Source organism: Emydura macquarii, unplaced genomic scaffold, assembly GCF_026122565.2.
Source record: "Emydura macquarii macquarii isolate MOO-44397 ecotype Brisbane River unplaced genomic scaffold, CSIRO-AGI_Emac_v2 contig_1390, whole genome shotgun sequence".
NCBI lineage: Eukaryota > Metazoa > Chordata > Testudines > Chelidae > Emydura > Emydura macquarii.
The window spans coordinates 19,930,457-19,947,305 of NW_027131527.1; the positions used below are offsets into that span (position 1 = coordinate 19,930,457).

At 44.5% G+C, this 16,849-nt stretch overlaps 2 long non-coding RNA genes across 2 annotated transcripts; one reads left to right on the forward strand and one right to left on the reverse strand.

Moving 5' to 3' along the window:
• Nucleotides 1-10,609: 10,609 nt before the first annotated feature.
• LOC137156241 (uncharacterized) lies at nt 10,610-13,011 on the reverse strand. Its single transcript, XR_010920721.1, has 2 exons — nt 12,919-13,011; nt 10,610-12,655 (listed from the first exon to the last, which is right to left on the reverse strand). It is a non-coding gene; the product is annotated as an uncharacterized lncRNA (long non-coding RNA).
• A 697-nt stretch (nt 13,012-13,708) lies between these two features.
• Nucleotides 13,709-14,957, forward strand: LOC137156242 (uncharacterized). The gene is made up of 2 exons (XR_010920722.1): nt 13,709-13,812; nt 14,384-14,957. It is a non-coding gene; the product is annotated as an uncharacterized lncRNA (long non-coding RNA).
• The last annotated feature ends 1,892 nt before the right edge of the window (nt 14,958-16,849 follow it).

Genomic DNA, 16,849 nt, shown 5'->3' on the forward strand with positions numbered 1-16,849 from the left:
TCTGCTTTCCTGGTTTATACTGTACTTCAAAAGTGAATTCAGCAAGTTGGGCTACTCACCAGTGTTCAACTGCACCTAAGTTAGCCATTGCAAGGTATAGAAGTGGATTGTGGTCCGAGATCACTGTGAATTTAGAGTACACTAAATAATCCTTAAATTTTTCAGTGACAGCCCACTTCAAGGCCAGCAATTCTAGTTTAAATGCACTGTAGTTTTTGTCGTTCCTTTCTGACCTTCTCAGCCCTCGGCTCGCATATGTGATCACACGTTCAGCCCCCTCTTGCCTCCGGCTGAGGACTGTTCCCAGGCCTTGCAGGCTTCCATCAGTTGTCACTATAAATGGCAGGCTAAAGTCGGGGTATGTGAGTACAGGTGGTGACTTTAGCCGGTGTCTTAACTCATCAAAAGCTGCCTGACAGGCATCATCCCATACACAGCTTTGGTCTTTTCCTTTCCTCTGAGCTGGTTGGCCCACTAGTCCATATAGGGGGGCAGCAATGTGTGCAAACTTTGGGACGAATCGTCTGTAATAGCTCATGAAGCCTAGAGCCTGCCGCACTTGCTTGGTGTTCTTGGGGACTGGCCAATTTTCCGGCACCTTGGTCTTCTCCTCATCTACCTGGATTCCATCTTTCGAAATTACATGGCCCAAGAATTTGACTTTTTCACGTAAGAGGCAACACTTACTTGGCTTCAGCTTCAACCCATGTTCCTTCAACCGTGTGAAAACCAAGTCCAATTTTCCATATGACTCTCAAAATCTTTGGAAAACACAATGACATCATCCAGGTATATCAGTAAAGTGCCCAGGATATAGTCTCCCAACATCCCCTCCATTAGCCTCTGGAACGTAGCGGGTGCATTGCACAAGTCGAAAGGCATACGGGTCCATTCGAACAGCCCAAACGGAGTCATCACCGCTGTCTTTCCCTGGTCTTGTTCTTCCACTGCCACCTGGAAGTAATCAGCAGTTAGATCGAGGGTTGAAAACACCCTTGCACTTCCTAATGCATCCAGTGACTCTTCCACACGGGGTAGTGGATAGGCATCCTTGCACATCACCTCGTTCAGTTTCCTGTAGTCACAGCAGAACCACACTCCACCATCTTTTTTTATTACGATTACTGCAGGTGATGCCCAGGGGCTGTGACTTTCTTTAAGAACACCTTGGGCCACTAGATCTTGGATATGTCTTTTTACCTCCTGGAACACTTGTGGTGAGATCTTCCGGTGTGTCTGCTTAATGGGGACAGCATCTCCGGTGGGTATTCGATGTGTCACCGTGGTGGTGTAACCAAAGTCTTGCTCATCTCTGGAAAAGACATCTTGATATTTCTCTAGTAGTGCCTGCAAATGGCTAGCTTGTGTAGGGGTTAGGCTTTGGAGATCCACTTGAACTGCAATGGGTAGCTCCCCATCAGGTGCCACTTGCGGTGATATGGACTGTACTCTTTTTTCTATTTTTGTCACCTGCAGCTCATCCCTGTCTTCTTCCAAAGCCACCCTCACTGGGGGGACCACTCCTTCAGGTCGGTGTACCTCTGCCACTCTGGTCCAGGGACACAATTTTATGGTCTTCTCACTCGAGTTTAACAGCCTGACTGGCACTTTTCCTTTGCTGGCATTAGCAAGTACATTCGCAACCAAGAGTCCATTAGGGAGATTGGCTCAACAATCACTTGGTACCTGGCAAAGTCACCTGGTACCCGGCAACGTCCATCAATAATCTTCTCACTCCCGGGAGGTATAACCACCTTCTGTCTCCCTGACACTTTAACATAGCGGATTTGTGCAGTAGGACCTGGGAAATGGCCCTGTCTCTCCACTTGGGCCAGTACCCACTTCAGTGTAGCATCCTTTTTAGGTTGCCCATGACGATTCATCTCCTGGGTCCCTTCTCCTATCAGTAATAATTCTTTCAGCTCTCTGATAATATTCATTCCGAGAATTCCCGGTACCCTGTCCTCCATTAAGGTCTTTTCTGAAGCTGTGTCCTTGAGGATAAAGATACATTTCCCAGGAATCAGTTGACCCATGCACCCTATGTCAGCTTCAAGGCACCCCAAAACAGGGATGGCTAGTCCATTAGCTGCTGTCAACTGTACAAATCAGGTATTGTGCATGGTCAAATCTCTCTCCTTTAGGTAGCTTTGAAAGTAGGATTCGGAAATAATGGTGACTTCAGAGCCAGTGTCTATCAAGCAGCAGGTCCTCACATCTGCTATGGTTATCTCCACTGTCAAGCAGTCTCCACATGCTCGACCACAGAAGTCACTGAACACACTAGCATCATCAGGGTCTTTTTCCTGACTGCTGGCATGTTGCCCTTTTCCTAGGGACAGCCGTAGAAACCCTTCTGTCCCCAACCGTCCTTCCCCTGGCAGTGGGTTACTTGCTCCTGGCGTCCCTTGAGTTTCAGTCGCCAGAGGCCCCTGGTCTTTTTCTCAGTGGACATTCCCGGCTAGTATGCCCTGGCATTTCACAAGTGTAACAAATGTACCTTCCCAACTCGTCCTTCAGTGGGGATGTTCAGGGCCCTGAGGCCTTGGGATGCTTTGGTATGCTAGCAGGAGTCTGTCCTTTCATCACCTCGGTCATCACTTTCAGCATCTCCCCCTGATGGATTGTCAGTTTCTGGACTGCCTCACTTAAACTCTCTAGTGTTAACTTTTCCCCAGCAGTTGCATTCACTAGGCCCCCACTCCGTGTGGGTGTCAGGCTTGGCTGTCTTTTCCGCCAGCACTTCCTCTTCTTTGGACCATGTAATAGCAGCCTGCATTAGTTCATGGAACTTCTTACCAGGTTCTTCCTTAAATCTCCTTTTCATTTCCCAGCGGAGGGAGTCATCTCGGAGTCCCAGCACTAACTGCTCTTTCAGAACCATATCCAGGTCTGGAACTCATTGAGGGTCTCGTCCCTCCACTTTGCTCATTTTCTCCTGGAGATCATATGCGTATGCCCGGACAGTTTCACCAGGTTCCTGTTTTCTCTCGAAGAACTCCTTTAGTCGGGTTCCAATAGGTACTTTGTCTCCATACACTTCTATGAGAAGTTCAAACACTTTTTCCACATCTGTTTTGTCTGCCTGTACCATGAACTTTACTGTGGCCTTGGCCTGGCCCTTAAGGTGTTCCTCAATGAAGTCCACACAATCTTCTTCAGGTACTCGTAGCACACGCATAGCCACCTTCGCAGACTTGATCCATTCCTCTACTGTAATGTCTCCTGGTCTAGTCGGGAAGCCGCTGAATTCTGCGACCTTCTGCTCCCATGGGACATAAATGGTAGGAGGCTTCTTAGCTTCTGCTGTCTGCTGGTCTATTACTGCCTTAGTCAGTGATAAGGCTTCTCTTTGTTCATCTCTGGCTCGTTGTAATGCCTCAGCTTGGTCTGAAAATCTGTGTTGGAGTTCAGCAAACTGGGCCCGTAATTCTTCAATTCCAGCTATGGTAGGGCTCTCAAACAGACCTGGACCGTGCTACCAGAACTCAACCAGTTAACCAATGAGGTGGATCCTATGGATAGGATCCTGTTCGTGATGCCAATTATGTAAGCGGGGGAATGGGCCCGCTATCGTGGGGAACTTTCCTTGCTCGTACACTACCCCAGTAGAGTTGGATAGCAAAAGGATCTGAGTCCCTGCTCCCACTCTCTTTACCCGGAGGCCTACCTGACCTCGAGGGCTCCCCTCCCACTCTCCTGTGTGGTGGGGTGCCTGTAACCCCAACAAGGCTGGACCCAGGATTCCAGGGCTCAACCCCCAATATTGCCATGATCCCTTAGGGCAGGGGCTAGGATGTCCCCACTCGGGGGTACTAACTCTGCACTGGGCACTTCCCTGACCCACTGATCATTGCATACAGTACAAAGCAATACAATGTATTACACAAACAGCAATCAAATCAAATAAAAAAATAAGAAAAAAGGAGAAAGGTTAAAGGAAAACACCAAACGCTGCCCCCTGGCACGGGGCATCACAAGCAGTGTCTTTGGGGTTCACAGTCTGTGTCACATGTTGCAGGCCCACTGTCCAGGCCCTGGCTGCGCTGCAGGGATGCAGAATCAGAACCCTGCTCTGCCAGTAGCCACACAGTCCCAACGTCCCCTTTGCTCTCCCCAGCTGCTCACCACACACCTAGCTCCAGATGGCTCCTGCCCCAGCTCGCTCTGCTTCAGTGCAGCTGCGCTTGGCTCTCTGGAATGCCCCTCTGGCTCTGCTGCTGTGGGTCGGGTCAGTTTGGCTCCATTCAGTTTTCTGTGCTCCTCGTCCAGCCTTCCAGCTGCAGGCTGCCTTTTCCTTAGCTCTGGTCAGCTCTGCCCGGGCATGCAGCTTCAGCTCACAGGGAGGGCTGGGCTCCCTCCACCCTCCTGGCTCCCTCATTGGCCTGCCCGTCCTGTCAATCAGGCTGACCTGGGTTGGCCTCTCTCCACTGGCCCTGGGGGCTGTCTATTCCAGGGTCCTGCTTCCTCCAGAGATGGCCAACCCAAAAAGACCCACTAAGTTTCAGTAAGGGGCTAATAGACCCCTTACATTCAGAAAAACACCTTTTAGCAATCTGCTTGGAATCCAGTCCATTTGTTTGAACTGAACTAAACATTGCTTAATTCTCAATCTGAATGTATGGGTGTTGGTAAAATTCTGTCCCACAGTTTGCAGGTGAAAGAAACATTAAAAGTCCTTTCCTATCTACATTTTAGATAAATTCATAGTGACTATGTGCATTTTCAATCTTAAAATTATATGCTTCTGAAATTATTTGCATTTTCTTAGGATTTTTCTATAACTGTTGAAAAAGAGGTATTGATTTTGATTGAGGTTCTATATTACTTATGTGTCAAGGAAACGTTGAATTTTGAAGTAAATACAGTCATAATATAGAGGTATATTGTACATTTTATGGAGATAGCCAGACACAAAAGGGGGGATACATAGGCTGCACAGCCTGCTCTCTGAGGAGCTCTGGAAAGAATACCATGCAAGGAAGAATCAATTTGCTGTTTTTAATCAATGTCATAGCAAATTAGCAATGTAGGTAGCAAGGTAACTCAAACTGTTATATGGAAGAAACTCAAAAGTATGTTGCTGTGATCACAAATGATAAATATCCAGGGTATTAATACAGAGAATATTCTCAATAATTATTTTATTTCTTGTTATTGATAAACTTATTTACTACAAAGGAATTTCTTTTAAAAATGCAATAGTACAGCTCTTTCATATGCACTCTTGCTTGTCTTCTTGTAAATGAAAAAATAAAGATGGAAAACATTTCTCAGACAAAAGTTCCTTTTAGGCCTTCTAAGGCTTGTATTTATTATGTCCTCAGTGCCAAAATCTGAGTGTTATTAGCATCTGCAGCTCCTGTTGGGAACTGCAGGTGCCAGCACCTGGAAATATGTGAAGGTCTCATCAAAGGTGAAAGATAGGTTACTTATCACAGTAACTGTGTCTCTTTGAGAGTTCTATCTCTGCATATTCATATTACCTGCCCATCCAGGGGCATTGTATTTCATGAATATTCCCTTATTCAAAATGGTTGCTGTGACCTGGTGCCTGGAATCGGTCACACTAAGAATGCCACACTCAGGACAGACTGCAAGAAATAGAGCAGACAATCTCCAAAACTGGTGGTTTATTCTAGAATTAGATTCACCAAGCCAGTAACAAAAGAGTTTCTGCAGTTCTACACTGGTTAACCAGAAGCCAAACACCGTGTCCTTTAGGCATTCCAGCCCGAGGTTCCCATCCAGACAACTAAGTCTAATATAGTGCGATGTTATTGAAAACCCATTTCACCATATGTGAGGTTCTACTAAACCCAAAGGATGAGACACTTCTCTCCAGGGCAATATGAAGCTCAGATCTTACCCAAATATCATGCTGTCAGTCAATCCTTAGTAAACTAACTAAAGATGTATTAATAAAAGAAAAGAAGAAATTTATAAATGGTTAATAGATCATATACATATACATATGCAAAGTCCTTATATTGGGTTTGTAGCCATGATAGAATAAACTGCTGGCTTCAAAAGTCTCTCTGGTAATTACCAAAATATTGGAAGGTCCTCAGTCCATAGTCCTAAATCCATAGTTCAAGATGCTCCTTTTAGTTGTAAATCCACAGTCCAGAGAATTAGAGCAGAAGAGAGGCAATATGGATATGTTTCAGGTCTTTTATATTCTTTGCCATGTGCATGGAAGTTTACTATCCCAAACAAAGCCCACAGCCCAGGTGCCTGGAAAGTTACTGGCCCAAGATGGAGTCCAGGGTCACATGTCCTTACATGTTTTGCTGAATCACAAAGGATGGCTATTGGCTCCTTGCCAACTGAGGCATCCACAGGAAAGGCCGACTTGACAGGATGAGATTCTTCAATGGCCTCTTGTGAGAGTGGAATGTCCTTAATGGGGTCCATCAACACATAGCTGTCTAGCCCTGATGTAAATCTATCTGGGGGGTGTCACCCTGGAACAAAATACACGGTTGAGATATAATTACACAGCATCACAGCTGCAATTTCCCATTATTTTCAATGGGGTTGAAGCCAAACTGCCCCAAGTCAAATTTTCCATCATTTCCCAACATTATTTACATGTGGAATAAGGCTGCCCCTAGTAAAGATGGCCACCACCTCCCATTATTTAGAGTGAGATTCCTTAGGGGGCTAAACAAAAAGCTATGAGGAGGCAGGAATGTGTGGTACAGTAGGTTGATGAAGAGGTTCAGGACGAATGGGGTGTTGGAGGAAGGTTGAAAAGCTGAAGGAAGAGACTGATGGGGAGAAAGGAATAAGGAGGGATAGAGAAGGAAAGTATGAAAGGTAAGATACTGGAAAGAGGGAAAATGTGGCAGACAAATTATGGGGGCATGAAGGGAAAATGTGACACAGCACCTTCTCCTGTTGAGGTTATGTTTTTCATTACAATTCTGCCTTCAGTAACTGTCCAGAAAAGCATTCGCTATCTATTATAGATAAACAAGTTGGGAGAGCCAGGAAAGGGGGTTTGCAAAGTGAGACCCTACTGCTTATATACACAGTGCTCATATAAATCAATATCTCTTTGGAATTAGGGGTCAGTATGATTGGCTCCAATTAGATTATCACTTTAACCTGCACTACATTAAAGATCTGGATAAACAATACTAGAAATATTTATCCTGGATCTTGACGTTCAGGAGTTCTGTCAAATTCTAATTCTCCACAATAATACACTCTTTTAGTAAATATTCCTTCAGTAGCTAGGTAAAAGACATATAATGGTCTAAAAGGCTATAAATTGTTCTATCAGTAAACTTCCCTAAGTTCAGAGAGTACAACAGTGATTTTTATTGAAAGTCTGTTTTTCGGTGTTTATCTTAAAAACCAAGCTCCTGGATTCATGTGATTATGTGAGAATCTCAGCTTTCATTAAAAAAAATTGAAGTTAGTAGCACTTATATGTATGGGGAAAAGCTGAAAAATATGAATCTTAGAAGCTCAAACCCAAAAGACCCCAAATTTATTATCTTTATAAATACTGTGATTTCTAAGCCCATCTTGTTTTTTGGGCTCTGCCTCATGAGTTTTGACTGGTTGGGGTTGGCAATGCTGTACTCAGCATAAAAGAAGAGAAACTGTCTCATAATATTAGTTTCTGTCTTTTTGTTAATCACTATTTTTTATAATTTTCAGACATGAACAATACACTTTGTGCTGTGCAACAAATGTTTTGAATGATAACTAACATGCATCAGTCAGTATTTTAATGGACAGTACTTAGTACTACTTAGTACAGAGGTTACATTACTCCCCCTTGTGGCTATACAGTTCTTTAGTCTTAGGAACATAACCTTATACACGAAAACTATTGTTTGGACAATTACCTTTTTTGATAGGACCAGTCTAATCCTGCCAGAACTTCATACGAATATCACCGCCACCTCAGGTTTTTAATGCACACCATTAAAATCAATGGGAGCTTTGCCATTGAGTTCACTGAGTGCAGGCTCAAGCTCCAATTCTCTGTTATGATGACAACGTGATTACCCTATAAGAAAATAAGAAGTCTTCTTCTAAGGTTTCTAGCCAAGCAACAAACCTCAGTTGTGTTCCCTGTCTTGCTCTTGCTGCAGAATGTCGTCTTCTTCCACACTTAGGGTATGTCTACACTGCACTGTGAGCCCATGATTAGTAGAACTTGAGTTAGCAGACCCTACACACCTCAGTGCCATGTGCTGAGGGCACCCAGGCAGGCCCAGGAGAGTCCCAACTTACCCGCCCCAGTGGTGTGTGCTGGGGCATCCAGGTCAAGCCCGGCCCGGCCCAGGCAGGGTCCCAACCTCCGGTGTGTGCTGGGGGGTTCCTAGGCTGGCCTTTCCTGCTCCGTTACCTCTGTCCGGAGGCTGCCCGTACAGGGCCAGGTGGAGCCCCTTGCGGAAGGCGACGCTGCTCTCCACGCAGCGGTGCTTGGAGCTGCTGGCGAGGGCGAAGCAGCGCTGTGGGCACAGCAGGCAGGGGAAGCAGGCGGCCAGGCGCCGGGCCAGCTGCTCCATGTCGAGGCGGCCCTTGGGCGCCAGCCTCCCGTTCATGTCCGGCTGGTACCACATGTCCCAACGGGCGAGCTGCTGCGCGGCGGGGCAGGGCCGCTCCTGGCTTCGCAGCAGGCGGTGCAGCTGGCCCAGCTTGCGGATCTGCTTCTTGGTGGGGAAGCGTGTGCCGTGGCAGATGAGGGCCTGGAGCTGCAGCGGGGTGCAAGCGGCGGAGGGCAGCAGGTACCCCGGCTCCGGGAGCCCGAGGGAGAGTGGGTCACTCAGTAGGTGCTGATTCACCTCCTCGTACCGGGACTTGGTCCCGAAATAGCCACTCAGAGACGTGGCTGCCGCCTCCTGCGCTAGGGAGATGCAGAGGAGGAGCAGCGGCAGCGAGGGGCGCCGCAGAAGGGTTTATTAACATAGGGCTTGAGCATCTATACTCTGTTCTAGCCCCAGGTTAGGAATTGTTGAACCCTGGCTCCCAACCTGGGGCTAGTGTTTACACTGCATTTTGTGGGCCTGAGTCCAATCTTCTAGACCCAGACTTCCTAGCATTTTCCCAAAATGTGGCCACTCTAGTCATTTGTTTGACTGTCCAGAGGACAAAGAAAGTCAGCCCATGAGATTGTGGGATATTTTTGGCAGACTCCCGGAGCATAAGTTTAGTAGGGCTACATCTACACAGCAAAGTTATAGGGCTTAAACCCTGGGTCCTGGCTCAGACCCTCAACTCCTATGGAGCTCTGAGACCCGGGGTCTGAGACCTTGCTTAGTACAATTTGTGTGTACCTGGAAAGAGGGTTAGTCCTGACCCTGGAGTTTGAATCCGGGACTTACACTGCAGTGTAGACATACTCAGTGAAAAAGAAAACCAACTGGGCTTTGGAATAGAGCTTTGCCAACTGGGCTTTGGAATAGGGTGCTCCAAACTCTTAGAAAAACTGCTTTGGTTGGATCAGGTGCCAGTTATTAACTGTTAACTATTAACATTACCTGTTATTGGCTACACTCCATAGAATCATAGAAGATTAGAATTGGAAGGGACCTCAGGAGGTCATCTAGTCCAACCCCTGGCTCAAAGCAGGACTAACCTCAGCTAAATCATCCCAGCCAGCTTAAAAACCTCTAAAGATGGAGAGTCTACCACCTTCCTAGGTAACCCATTCCAGTGCTTCACCACCCTCCTAGTGAAAAACATTTTCCTAATATCCAACCTAGATCTCCCCCACTGCAACTTGAGACCATTGCTCCTTGTTCTGTCATTTACTACCATTGAGAACAGCCTAGCTCCATCCTTCCTGGAACCCTCTTTCAGGTAGTTAAAGGCCACTATCAAATCCCCCTTCGTTCTTCTCTTTTGCAGACTAAACAAGGCTAGTTCCCTCAGCCTCTCCTCTTAAATCTTGTGCTCCAGCCCCCTAATCATTTTTGTTGCCCTCGGCTGGACTTTCTCCAACTTGCCCACATCCTTTTTGTAGTCGGGGGCCCAAAACTGGACACAATATTCCAAATGCGGTCTCACCAATGCCGAATAGAGGGAATAATCACTTCCCTTGATCTGCTGGCAATACTCCTACTAATGCAGCCCAAAATGCTATTAGCCTTCTTGGCAACCAGGTCACACTGCTGACTCATATCCAGCTTCTTATCCACTGTAACCCCCAGGTCCTTTTCTGCAGAACGGCTGCCTACCGTATCGGTTTCCAGTCTGTAGCTGTGCATGGGATTCTTCTGTCCTAAGTGCAGGACTCTGCACTTGTCCTTGTTGAACCTCATCAGATTTCTTTTGGCTCAATCCTCTAATTTGTCTAGGTCACTCTGTATCCTATCCCTACTCTCCAGGGTAACTACCACTCCCCCTAGCTTAGTGTCAACTGCAAACTTGCTGAGGGTGCAATCTACCGCATCCTCCAGATCACTAATCTGCATTACTTATTTCAGAGAGCTCCTGTTTAAGAAGTGTTATTATGATGCAAGGTTTAGATTCTTGAAGGCTTAAGAGTACAATGTGCTCTGATAGTTTTCACACACTAGCCGAAAACATAAACTTCTCTGTATATAGACTTGTCCTAATTTTCACAGGTTTGACCAACATCTTGCAAACTAACGTGAAAATGGCCTGAACTGAACATGAGTGGGATAAAAGGACCTAAATTAATAAAGTCAGCATTAAATGCAAGTATATTTTTCTGTCTGGCTGGTGTAGCTCTAGCGATACCAGAAAATATATAATACATAATACTCCATAGAAAAAAAGCCTATGCTAATAGAACATTGGGTTGGTACAGCAAAACACCGAAAACTCAGGAAATACCAAAGTTATACTCGTGCTTACAATTTAAATATGCCTGCTTTCTGCCTATGCATTGCAATATAATTGCATAATTGTTTCTCTGCATTAGAGAGAAAACGTGCTCCACGCTGGTCTGATCATAAGGGAGAGTTAGAAGTGTAGCAATTTCGAAAGAGCTGGATACCACTTTTCTTGTGTCCCCATTTTGTTAAGAGCCAGGATTTGCTGCCACCACTCATCCAGTTTTGTTACCCTTGGCTGGAAATGGGCACTTCAGAATCTACTTGATACTGGTTCCACTCATTCACAATTGTTTGTTTTTTGTTCTCAGATTAATTAGATGGAAATTGTGTCAATAGATTAAGAATTGTATCTTCATCATAATCCATCTTTTTAGGTAGATGTAGCAGTCCCAATGCCTGAAGAATTTTGTCTGTTAGTGGTCATTTTTTTTAGTAGTTTCTGGACAGTTGCAGAATAAATCTTTCTGACCCCACCATAGAACTTCTCAAGTGTAGCATTGTCTAAATCTCTATGAGCAGCAATAAAATTTTTATCTTTAATGCTAACAGACAACTTCTTGTTTTCTTTCTGATATGTTAAATCATGGAAATCTACCCTGGTTACATCATTGGCACTGCTTACCACAACTGACTTTACAAATCAATTAGGCAACGTTTTTAGCAGTTTAATGCTTTCTTCCCAGAGGTCAGCAACTCTTAAATCCTTGGCTTGAAAAAAAACATTGTAGGTTAATAACTCAACCAGCCGGTGTCCCAAGAAAAGAAAGAAAAGGTGCATTTCCTCATCTTGCATGTAAGTGTAAATTTACTGAAATCGGCCAGGTTGTTCTGTTTCATTATTACTTCCAAAATAGTTGTTAAAGGGCTCCCACTGGCTATTACATCTTGCTACTGCTTGGCAAAGATGGAGCCACCTTGTTCCTCTGTGTTTTATTAGTTGAAGCTCTTCTGCATCACACCGGTGCTGGTATTGCTTGTACTCCTCTTTTCATTTTGCGCTACCATTAAAATAATAAAAAATGTCCACTAGCAGATCTTCCACTGGCTTTGAAATTGCTTTAACAGCATCCTTCACTACTAGATGTGCAATGTGGGAAACACAAGGCAGACTGTACATGGACCAAGACTGTTATTTTATTCAATTTAAAATAGAGATATTTTTTCCTATCATGACCTTGGCAGAGTCAGAAGAGAAAACAATAACATTCTCCCATGGAATGTGGTGATTAGCAAAAACAGACTTTATTACACTGAACAGGTTTTCTGCATTTGCTATATTACATATTTCCATGGCCAAGAGGTCTGTTTTCCCAACTTTAAGAGTTTGGTGAAAGTACCTAATGGTAATGCAAACCTCTTTGTCACTACAAACATCATTAGTCTCACCCACCATTTAAGTGATTGGGCCTGTTTTAGCATGTGTTACAAGTGATTCAGAAGGGTGGCTGACAAGAGCTTTGATTCACAAACTTTGTAACGCTGATGTTTCCCAATTCAAACATTGCAAAAGCATCTTCCTGTGGGCAAGAAAAGCCACTGCAATAATGCAATCGGTAATCCATGTTCTGCAATCACTTGGCAAAAAAGCCTTGGCAAAGGCATTTTCCTGGGTGTGAACAAAAGCCACTACAAATGCAATTGGTAATCCATGTTCTGCAACATACTTCAGCATTTGTAATCTTCTGACCTAAAGTCTGCTGAACTTGGCTAAAAAAAGCCCCTTATTGACTGTTGTGTTTTCAAGGCTGCAGCACAATTTACAGGCTTGTAAATTTCCAGGTGCTTTTTGAGGTCATTTAGTTCAGAATTCCCAATGCTGATGTCCTCTGAAAAAAACAAGACAAAATGAGCATTCATCTGAAAGTCTACTGTTTTTTATTGGGTAGGAACCACTCCAGTCTGCATTGTATTTGCACCTCCATGTTCTGGAGGCATGGCTGTGCGCAGAAGGGCATGGTGGGGGTAGCATTACAGCACATAGTGCTGCAGCGAGTCTTGGAGCCTGGGACAATCTTGTGCTTCAGTACCTCCAGAAGCAGCCCACTACCAGAAGTGCAAAGTTGGCGTAAGGTTACTTTACCCCTCCTACCTCCTTTCTGGCTGGGAGTTCTGAGCTCTGTGTTTTTAGAAGTCCCTGTGTTGATAGGCAAGGAGACTTTCCCAGGAAAAATGCAAAGATGTTCATCTCCTTTATACATATGTTCCCAATAGAAACTGCTTCCAGTTAAAGCAATAACAACGAATAAAGCTCAGCTGTCTCATGCAAAATCCTTTGGTTTTTCCTCCTGCAGAATGAGACCATTAAGTACAGGGGATAGCCCAGTGAGCAGTATAAAGTTGTGAGAGTACATGGCTATATCCTTGTGGGGGAATATATGGTGAACACTCGGGTATGTTTTATGTGCATATTACAAAGGAGAGTGGATGTAATATACAGTTCTTAGTATTGCTATCCTGTACTAATTTGCAAAATGACTTTGGTATATTGCAGTCTTTAAATGGGTAACAGGTCTCATAGCTCAGTTTGTCTGTGCTACACAAATCATTTCTGGACTAGACAGTATGGAGAGAAATATGAAAATGTGCAACCGGTAAAATCCTTTATCCTCTTTGACTATTATATACACAATTACAAAATCATGCATCAGACTGCGCTGAAGATGGTAATGTGCCTTGGATAGGGAGATGTATTTTATTTATCCCTAAATTGCTGTTTGTACCTATGGTGCTATATGATGAGGTGTTCACACCACACTTGCCCTGAAAGGATAAATGTAGGCTAAGAAGGGGGTCAATTAACCAGACAGGCCACAGCTGAAGGGAATCAGGTGGTCTAAGTAATCCCCTGACTGAATGAGTGGGTCCAGCTGAGGAGTGAGCTGAGCTGGGTTTATAAAGGCAGGAAGCTGATAGCAGAGGGAACTGTAGGGAAATGGTCTGTAGTCACTCCCTGGTTGGTGAGTGATGTGCTAGGGGTACAAAGGTGAGTAGCCCACAGGTAATCCCTGGGAGGAGGGATTTTTGAGGCTGGTAAACTGGGGGTGAGCTGAAAGGTAAGGGCCAGGAAAAGGCAGCAAGGTTCAGGAGGGTGCAGACCTTGGATTAAGGCCCCTGAATTGGCATCCAGAGTTGAGGGCAGGGCTAGATTCCCCTGCCAGCTACTGGGAAAGTGGTGCCATAGTGGGAGTGAAGGGGAAGACTGCCAGAGACTGCTGGGGAAGAAGACTTTGATACCCAGGTAGGGGGAAACATCTGCAGTGAGCTGGGTAGAGGGCCAAGTCATACAGAAGGAGCACCACTTGCAGAGACTGAATGAGATAGAGGTGGCAATGCATGCAGGTAGCAGCTGAAGAGAGCCCTGAACCTTGCAGGAGCTAATCCCCAAAGCAGGGAAGGAGGTGACCCTAGCTCTGAGTGGACCCCACGCTATGCTCCAGAAATAATGCGTACAATGGTCACAATAATAATTCATTATTAATGCAGAGTTCTAGCCTGGTTGAATTCAAACATGGAGCCTGGTAAATATCATCTCATCATTTGATTTTGTTTTTCAGAAAACAAGTTCGTAGCCAGGGATGTTGTGCTACACTTCAGTTGTTTTTGCTGAGACGTCTGAGGTCGTTTATAGACGCACTCTGAAATTTGTCATGCGAAAGAGTTTTTTTTCCCTTCATTTTCTATTTGTTCTTATTTTGGCAATGTGTGAGATAATGTGCCAGAAAAAATAAATCATGAGAGGCGTGTTTAGTGCTGTTGCCAGCCTGCTCTCTCCAAGTCACATGCTGTACTAATACAACGGGGGGCAGACTTCACCTTCCAGTACATGGGCAAGGGAAGAAAAGTGGGAACAGCGACTGCATTCCTTTCTGGAGACCTGTGCAAGCCTCTGGGCGCTCCCTCCATATAAAGCAGGGTATGGGGCAGCATTACTATATATCATGCTCCTTCTCAACTGCACAAATAGCTGCACAGAAGTTAATGCTGCTTGAAGCTTTTAGGGGTCCTGCTGAGGTTTTTCCTCTGTTGCAGGATTATCTGACGTGCCTACTAATGTTAAGTGTGTGATTATTGTAAGATACATCTGCCCAGTGACCACAGTAATCTGGCGCACTTTATAAAAATAATAAATACATACATGAAATATGCAAGCAATTCTGTGCTGTTTCAGAAGTCCTGGGTTTAAGAGTGAAATGTGTTGCTTTTCAGATTCCAAGCCTGTTGTGTATCTGCAGCATGGTATGAGCAGAGACACCACCACCATGTGTATGAATCTTGTAAACAACAGCCTCAGCTTCATACTTGCAGATGTTTGGTGGGAAGCAGCAAGGGGAAGCTGTCATCTAGAGCAGTGGTTCTCAACCAGAGGTACACATACTCCTGGGGGTATGCAGAGATCTCCTAGGGGATACATCAACTCATCTAGATTTGCCTGCATAAAGGCCACAGGCTACATAAAAATCACTAGTGAAGTCAGTACAAGCTAAAATCTCATACAGAGAATGACTTGTTTATGCTGCTATGTACTAAAATGGAAGTACAATATTTAAATTCTAGTTGATTTATTTTATAATTATATAGTAAAAATGAGCAAGTAAGCAATTTTTCAGTAATAGTGTGCTGTGACTCTTGTATTTTTATATCTGATTTTTTTTTTTTTTTTAAGCAAGTAGTTTTTAAGTGAAGTTAAATTTAGGGGCGTGCAAGACTAATCAGAATCCTGAAAAGGGTACAGTAGTCTGAAAAGGTTGAGAGCTGCTGATCTAGAGGATCCAACACAAATTCTGTGAATGACCGGGAGTCCTGTGATTTTAGGTTGATTACATTTTATAAATATATTTCAGTTGTGGCTAGATATAGATACGGTCTTAGACTTAGAGAAATATAGAAAGAAAACTATGGTTGCAAACCTAACCACTCAAAAGTTAGGCAATTCCAGAATTAAGATTACCTGTGCAACCTTATTTCAGCACCTTTGTGCATTAGCATAGTCTTATCTGGTATCACAATGGAAGTCTGTAGCAAAGCCATAAATGGAACCTAGTTCTCCTGGGTTCTAATCTAGTGCCTTACCTACAAGAGAACATTCTTGCTCTTCCTACAACCTTCTGCCTTGGTTCCTATCCATCCTGTGCACTAAAAGAGGAAGGGGTCCAGTAGAATAAATATGATCATGCACACAAGGGAGTAAAATGAGGTTGCGTGGACAACACTAATTCTGGCACTTCCTAAATTCTGAGTGCTTGACTTTGCAACCTTAATGCTATTTTCATACAGCGGGATTTTTAAAATTAAATTTCCTAGGTTAACACTTTAAAAAAATGCCCAGGAATTCCAGCAAGTGGAAGAATACTGATCTTCATCAAGATTTGGAGTTAGATGCACAGTGCAGACCTCTGGAGCTAACGTGGTGGTAGGCTACTATCCTGTGTGGAGCTAATAGAGAGGGATGAAATGCATTCTTCTGGCTTACTCAGCTCTTTGCTACAAAGCTGTGGGAAATGGATGTCAGGATTCCTGGGTTCTGGTGCTGGCTCTGGAATGGGTTGAAGGTCTCTTAATTGAAGACAGCACAATAAAACCTCTACATTTTGTACAATCATTCTAAACCTTGAGTATGCCACGTTAGAGACAGGACTCTATTATAGGGTCTACCAGAATTGTCCTTGTCCAATAAGGGGACGAGTGTACAGAATTATTAAAATCAGTGGGTGGCCCTTGGCCACAGAGTCAGCAGTGGCAGTGCTACTGCTTTGTCACATGTGGCGTTCAAGCTATGTGGGGTCAGTGCCAATGGATGCTCCAAAGACTGTAGCAGCACATCTCTAAAAGGCTCTACTGAGCAAGTGCAACAAGTTATTTTCAGAGGCTTAAAACAGCCAAAGCTGGCTGGGTTTTCTTTTAGACTGCAAAAGGCGCCTCTATGATCCCCAAGCCCTCACCATGTCAAATTTCAAGGTATTGTTTGAAGTATGGAGATGCTAGAACTCTTTAAAGAAATAATCTTGCTAACATTAACATAT